Source organism: Mugil cephalus, chromosome 4, assembly GCF_022458985.1.
Source record: "Mugil cephalus isolate CIBA_MC_2020 chromosome 4, CIBA_Mcephalus_1.1, whole genome shotgun sequence".
Lineage (NCBI taxonomy): Eukaryota > Metazoa > Chordata > Actinopteri > Mugiliformes > Mugilidae > Mugil > Mugil cephalus.
The window spans coordinates 25,097,838-25,106,084 of record NC_061773.1 but is presented as its reverse complement, the minus strand read 5'-3'; positions in this window follow the sequence as shown (position 1 = coordinate 25,106,084).

Here is an 8,247-nt window from a genome sequence, read left to right as displayed (position 1 = left end):
TTTTGTGTTTTATTTATTTAGTGTTGTTAGTGACAATAAACATCTTGAATCTTGAAAAATTCTATTTAAAATATGATGAGATGACCTCACGTTGTTTGCAGGGAACACAAACACAGTGGCCATGCCAAAATAAATTGTCGTGATAATAATAAAACTATGCCTATTTGTTTGCCTATCATGAATATATATATATAAAAAGAAGAAAACCAAAACATTTCTTTTTGAAAAAGGCTTAGATAAATAGAAATACCAGGAGTGGCACCATTTAACTACACTGGTGTGTTGAAAACACAATAGTACCACATGTGGGAAAGTGTATAGGCTACTCCAGACTTATCTAAGGTTATTTTTGTATTTCATTCATTGATTAAAACAATACAATTCAATATAAGCACAAATGTTCCCATATCTGAATGAAAGGGAGCAGAAAGAAGAATAAGTCATATAAAAAAAAAACAGAGGGAGACTTGAGACAAACTGTCATTGTCAACCATGAAAATGCATTTTTGGGGACCAAAAACAAAAAAGCACCAGATAAGTTAATATGTAATGCATCATCAGTTTCAGCCTGGATAACATGGATTATGGGTTAGACTTAATTGTGATTGAAATTACGTTAAGATAATCATTATTTGGGGGATTCTTGATTAATGCTAATGCTAACCGCTAGTTAGTTCTGTGTTTCAGTGGTGTCCAAGCAGAAGTTGCATTTACTACGTTACCCTCCACATTGGTTCCACTTACTTGTTGTAATATCTTTGTTGGAGAGGCTTCACTTGATAAAGACAGACCAGACTTTGTCCCGTCTGTGTCCTCCTTTGGTCAAATCATCCATCCAGAGAGTAAGAGTGTAGGGGTCAGTGAATATATAGTCCCACCAGACAGAGTAAATTTTTTTTAAAATAACTCAGTCTTGGGAAGTGAGTGTATTAGTATATTCTCTAAAACAAGGGTCTTCAACATTTTTCAGGCCAAGGACCCCAAACTGATGAAGAGATAAAGTAGGGACTCCCTACCTACTATTTGTGTTCTATTTTAAACTTGGCCTAGTGCTATTTATAGATCTAAATAATTATCACCATGTTGCACTCAATAATAAGTTATTCAAATAATACACAAGTTAAAATATTAATTTTAACTTGTGTATCTTTCAACTTACAGTAACTCCTCGGACACCCTCGGGGTCACGCACCCCCTGTTGAACGCCTATGCTCTAAAATATGCATTTTCCTCGTCTGTTCTTCACGAAACAATCAGTTGAAATATGCTAACAAGCGTTTACAAGCTATAGTGTTTGAGATCTTTTGCCTCCACTTAAGCCCCGCCCCTCAATAAACGTCACACTGTTTCCAAACTGTGAATGGGTCTATAATCTCCCCCTTTACTCCTAAGAATCAAAGAACAACATAATAAGCAGCAAAAGTCCACAACCTCCTATCACATGTTTGTAACCACACATGATACACACAGTAGCACGGCTGACAGGAACACTGGTCTAAAGCTTTGGCCAATGAGCACCCCAGCTCCTGCACGTACCAAACTAAAGAGATATAAATACTTTAAAGGTTACCTACGGCTCACCCACAATTGTAATGTTGGGATTCTTAAACTTCATGAGGTTATTTATTCATACGAGTTTGGAGTAAACAGCGCGCCACATGCTCAATAAGCCACATTCCCATTCTGTGCAGATAAAATTTCTTTCTAAACATCCATCTGCCTCCAGCACCGTGGCTCAAAGTGAGATACAGTAAACATCCACGGACGTCCGGCCACATTAAACCTGCTCGGACTAGTTGCATATATTGCTGGAGGCAGCCACTGCACATCATGCAGGGGTTTGGCTTGATTTGTGTGTGTATGCTAAGCCAGAAGACATAAACAAGTCCACAGGAAGTTTGGGGATTTTTTCATTTGTATTGTTTACTGTTTGGGGGAAAAGAACGATGACTGGGCCTGGACGTATGAATCTGTAAATAACATCTTCAATGAAGAGGACAAATTCCTTACGTGTTCATGAGGTAACACGTTCATTGGTGTTTGCGTCTAGGGCATAATTCAAAAGGTAAGTTACTCTGCATACGTTCATTTATACCAATCAGGCATAACATTATGACCACTGACACTGACCATCTTGACAATGCAATTCATGTGAATGTTATTTAGATGTATAGTATCCACCTAAACCACACTAGGAACCCCCACCGCATAGCAATGACACTCGAGAAAACATTTCAACAAAATCATATTTATACTCTGATTAATGGGCAGTCACTTCATGCACCTTTATATTCTTATGTTATGTTTTATATATTCTTTCATGTAAGCTACCAAAGAACCCATGTCTCCTTTTAGAATTAATAGTTCTAACATTACACATCATGACTTTGGATCAGGTGTTGCAGAAACATGGCTGCCAGTCAGATTTATTGATTTATTGTACATTGTTGTTAGTTAATGAGAATAAAAGTTATTTTCTAGCATTTTAATAACCAGGAAAAAATGCTTTCTTGGCCGCAAAAGATTCTGCAATGCTGCAAGTATTTTAGAACATTTGGCCAAAATCATAATTTCCATCACACGATTCATGTGCAAAGCTGAGTCGGTCCTATTGGCTTTAGAGGTTAATTTATAATATGAATATGCTTTACTTGCCTAAGACGAATTTTGTTGTTTGATTTGTTTTACGCTTGAGAGTGCACAGCTGTCATCATCTACAGTGCGCCAGCGTTGCGCTTCTTATTTATGACGTAAAGATTTCTGGTTAATCAGACACTGTTCAATGTTTTCTGTGCTGCACTGAAAACATAAACTCTGCGTGCAATGTGACATTTTACTGGTGGGCTGCTTTTGGTCTGCAGACCGTCTGTTTGACACCTGTGCTTTGAGGGAATGTGTCAATGTTTGAGTGGTTCATGTCATTGGTGTATGTGTGAGACAGGGCCCCGGGGGCAACAGTTTGTTGTGGGGCCATTATTTACCCCCTATTGTACACTGCAGCTGTAACCAATACTCTACAGAGAGAATCATTTTCATGAGGAGACAAAGACAAATTTGATTCTTCCTGCTTTCCAACTGTGAGCCAGACGCAGATTTTATTTTATTTATTTATTTTGACATTTTAGGCATGCAACACTAAATAGGTAACGAAGACAAATGTTGGTTGCAGCCTTACTGGTCTAGTGTGATGGAAACTATTTGATATTATGTGTACAGATTACCTATTTAAAACTAACCCTGGGCAAGTTGGAGGATGCCAGATAAGTTTGCAATAAATGACATACGTCCAGATAAAATGGAGTAACTATAATTTCTGGGATCCTTGGCCAGTTAACTGTGTTGCTGATGCTCAGTAGAACAACAAAATTACAATAAAGACTTCATCCTGGATAACTCCTCTCACCCACTCATGAAAATATCTCAAGTTTCCTCCATGTGAGCTCATGTAAGTTCAGGTGACTCACCCACTAGCCACTAGTGTCTTTACATACTTCCGTAGTGTTGCTGATTCATTTTAAGTGAGGTCAGTTTCTGTTTTTCTCTCATGGTCTCCGCAAAGAGCACCCACATTCTTGAGTCATAATTACACCAACAAACCCTCAGCTTCCTGAGGATTTTATTTTAGACAAATGTTGGTTGCAGCGTTACTGGTAGTGTGGTCGAATGTAGGAACTACCTGTTAGTTGATTTGTGACACAGATTCCCTGAGCAAGACGCAAAACTGCAATAAAGACTCCATAGACCCCTTCACAGTTTGTAAACGGTGTGAAGTATTTTGAGGGGCGGGGCTTAGCTGGAGGCAAAACATCTCAAACATGCTAGCTTGTAAATGCCGGTTAGCATATATCAATGGACTGTTTTGGCAAGAATGGACGAGGAAAACACATATTTTAGAGAATATACAAATACACTCACTCCTCGAAACGTTAATGTTATTTTAAAAAGTTGACTCTGACTAATGGGACTACATTCACCGACCCTTACATTCTCACTCACTGGATGGACGATTTGACCAAAGGAGGAAACAGAGGGGACAATGTGTGGTCTGTCTTTATCAAGTGAAGTCTCTCCAACAAAGATATTACAAGAAGTAAGTGGAACCACTGTGGAGGGTAATGTAGTAAATGCAACTTCCGCTCGGACACAACCTGAAACACAAAACTGACATTGCATTAGCTAGCATAGCAGTTAGCATTAGCATTAATATGTACAAGAATTCCCAAATAATGGTTAACTTAACATAATTTGCCAAATCGCCTAAAACAATGTCTTGACTGGGCATGTGCAAGATTTGCAGGAGAAGAAATTGAACAATGCATTTTGTCCATGCAAACACAGTGGGGCTGCCTTTATAAAGTGAAGTGAAGCAGAACCATTATGCAGGGTAACCTAGCAAAGCAACTTCAACCGGGACACCCTTGAAATACGTCGCATTAGCTAGCAGTTAGCATTAGCATTAACATGTAACAAGAATCCCCCAAATAATGATTTACTTACATAATTTCAGTCACAATTGTTCTAACCCATATCGTTATCGAGGCTGAAACTGGTGATGCATTACATATTAATCTTATCTGATAAGAAGTGTGACTGTTGATGATTGTCTCGCTCTAATCCTTTCTTTCAAACGCCAAAGCCAAACCAATAGCAGTGGCTGGTACGTGATAAAACTTCAAGTTAGTGTTTTTGATTTTTCAGTTTCAGCACAAAAAATACAGAAAGACGTAATTTTCACAGTTGACAGTGACAGTGACAGTGTTTGGCTGGGGTATATACACTTCCCCATATGTAGTACTATATTTTTTTTAAACACATAGTGTAGTTGGTTGGTGCTACCCACAGTATTGTTATTAATTTAAGGAGAGAAATAGGCATAGTTTTATTATTACTACGACAATTTATTTTGGCACAGCCACTGGTCCTTCATCCTCCAACAGTGTTTGAAGGATTAAACATAATTTAAGGTAATAGCTTTGCAAAGAAAACGTGGCAGTCGTTGCATCATTTTGAGCCTTTTGAGTTGCTGGTTGTGGTGCATGTGTCCCTGGTAAACAACGTTAGTTAGTGTTTTGGGTTTTTCAGTTTTGGCACACAAAAATACAATACAGCAAGATGACATTTTCCCAGCTGACAGCGACAGTGTTCGCCTCTAGCTTCCCTCTGTTTTGCCTCCAGCTACTGCAGTGATGTAACAGTGATGTAGGCCATGGAGGGGTCTGTACTGGACAACTCCTCTCACCCACTCCACGACACACTGTGGCCATCAAACTTAATAACTCCTCTCGCTGAGTGTTGGCCACTCCTAGCACTTCATGCTCTGTTATAATTTATCTGTAACCATTTTACCCCTGCAAGTTTTGAATATCTTGTGCAATATTTTGTTTTCTTTAATGCACCTCATATCTATCTATCTATCTGACTCTGCCTCCTTGCAACTGGGATTTTATGGGAGCAACAGCAAAAAAAACAGTTTCCTTGAAGGATTAATAAAGTGTTCTGATTCTGATTCTGACAGAACAATTCACCACCAATAACTTAAAGTTATTACAGATGCTACTTTAGCAGGTAGCGCAGTCACACCCATGCGGTGTCGTTTTAGCTCAGAGCTGCAGCTCTGCCTGTATCCACATGTCTCATCTGCTCCCCCTAAACTTCATCCTGGCTCATCACTGCCTCAGGAATGTAGCTGGTAAATTGTGCACGCATGTGTGTCATGACGTATGTGTGTGTGTGTGTGTGTGTGTGTGTGTGTGTGTGAAGACAGGTCCGCTGTGTGGGTGTGGGCGTGAATGTGTTTATGTGTGTCTTGGCTGTGACCTCGCAAGCAGGTGGGACAGCTCAAAGGTAGAGTGCCGTTCCTTCGATATCGCGGGAATGAGGAAATATTTACGTGCTGAAACGCTGGGGCTGTGTTTACAAAGTGACACGCACACATAAATCACATCGCCACTGAAAGAGCGAACTTCAAGCCTTCTTCTTGTCCGACCTAATTTCTCATGTCGAGGCCCGTGTTGACACAGTCCTCATCTATCACAGATTGCTCGGGTTAGAACGGACCGGGGACGTTTGGAGTAAAGGAACCGTTCCACGTGAGGAGTGTTTACTTTCACACACAACTACACGACATTCACTCACCCCCCGCACAAAGGATGTGGACAGGCTTCAGCGTTTGACAGATGTGCTTTGAGAAGCTGAACAATGTGAACTGTTTATGATCTACAAAAGTCACCGTGTGGAAGGTCATTAAGGGACACCTGACCATCTGGACAGATTAGAACAAGCTGGACTGCAGGACTCTGATGGACTAAATGTTCTCTAACCTGTATAGTGTCAAGAAAGGCTATTGTTAAGGTTTTATCCGATATATTGATGCCAAACCAGTATTTTTGAAATGGTGCTTAAAGAAACAGAAAACATACAAACTTTGACCTTTTTTTTTTTTTATTTTTAAGGCGTTTTGTGGCGTACAAGTTGAACAGAATATTCATATAAATACTATAAATACAACATTACAATACGACTGAGTAATAAATGAAACAATATAAAACAAAATTCACAACAAACTGTCATAATTATAATAAAAACAGTGGCGTGGGGTCTTCATGCCATCAAAGATGGTACATTTCTAAGCTTTTAAAGAAATGCTATGCGTCCTTGGGTGTTTAATCAAGTTCCTGGCGTTACCTCCTTCGCACAATATCACCTTCAAGCACGACGGTTGTCTGCATCTTTTAAGGTGAGGTACAGCCAAAGTTTTGACTGTTTGGCATTTTAAAGGTTCACTTCCATCCATGCAGGTGAAAAACTAACGTCACGTGTAGCGTTGACACAGCAACAGAGCCAAGGGGGCAGAGAAGCGAAGCACAGAAATCTGCGTCGCTTTACGGTCTGGTTACTACCGCTTCAGCGTCAGCACAGGTGACATTATGGTTCCCATCCCTAGTGTCAAGAGGGAAACCTGGCTACGTGTGATACAAGAGTGAGCTCTTTGTGGAGGGAAACTTTGTAAATAAAGGCCACTAGGTCTAAAGCCAGAGCTGAAAACTGTATTCCACACCAATGCACCAATGCATAGAATACTATAGAAAAGATCTTAGGCATCAAACAAACGTCATTTGAAATAGTATCACTGCTTCTTTGCTTTAGGTATCTTATGATGATGCCTTATTCCGAGAGTCTCCATGTCGGGGCTTACTGCGCACAGCCATCGATTTCCTGGATGAATTGCATGTTTGATCTGGTTTAGGAACACTTCCGAATCATTCACTAGGAATTGTAAAACATTTTCTAAGTTAACTTTTATTTAATGTTATGTGGGGCTGATACACCAGGTAAAATTCCTGTGTACATTGTACATTTGGCCAATAAAGAGACTTATAATCATTTTGTTCATCCATCCTGTTCTTCTATCTCTGCTCGCTGAAAAAAGGCTTTTTGCTGGGATCTGTTTTATTTAAAAAAAAAAATCTTCATGACATTTCAGAGTTGGGTGTTTTGTCGGAGATCTAGGTCAGTGATTGCACCGCTCCAGATTCTTTAGATAACCACACCTGAGCAAACGAGGCAGGGAGAGATCACCAAAGCACTCCGAGCGCATGCAGGGCTGTCTAAAGTCTGTTTGTTCTCCTGAAAGAAAAGATATCACATCTTGAGCCACGTGCAGCAGCTCTGTAAAGATACTGTATGTGTATGACATGCATGTACATTTTACTGTTTTATGACTGATGTCATTTTCCACATTGCCTTGTTTGATTTGTAGTTGTCTTAAAGTCTAGCCTAGGGACTATACAGCTGAAATTTTGCATTCGTGCTAAGTCCAGTGTATTTACTTGCTTGTTTATTTGTGCGTTTATTAGGATCCCCATCTGTGATCACTCCATTATAGGGGCAATGGACATTCTTCCCAATAACATACTCTACATAGAAAAACAACCACCCAGAATATATAAGATAATCACATCCCACTTTTCCAAACACCTAAAAGCCGTACGGTTACAGGAAAAAACCCAGAAACTAGCAAACACCAAAAGAAAAAGAAAGAAACCAAGAAGTCAGAAATTATACTGTATAATCTCCAAGACCAGACTGTTGGACAGTAGTCCAGGTATGTTAATTCAGAAAGTCTTGCAACCAGGGAGACAGACACCACCGTAGCATCTGCACATGTTGCATGAAACAACATGCAGCCTTCAGCTGAGTCCATCACACACAGATCAGATCAGTCCTGAAACATGGAGGCCGCAGCAG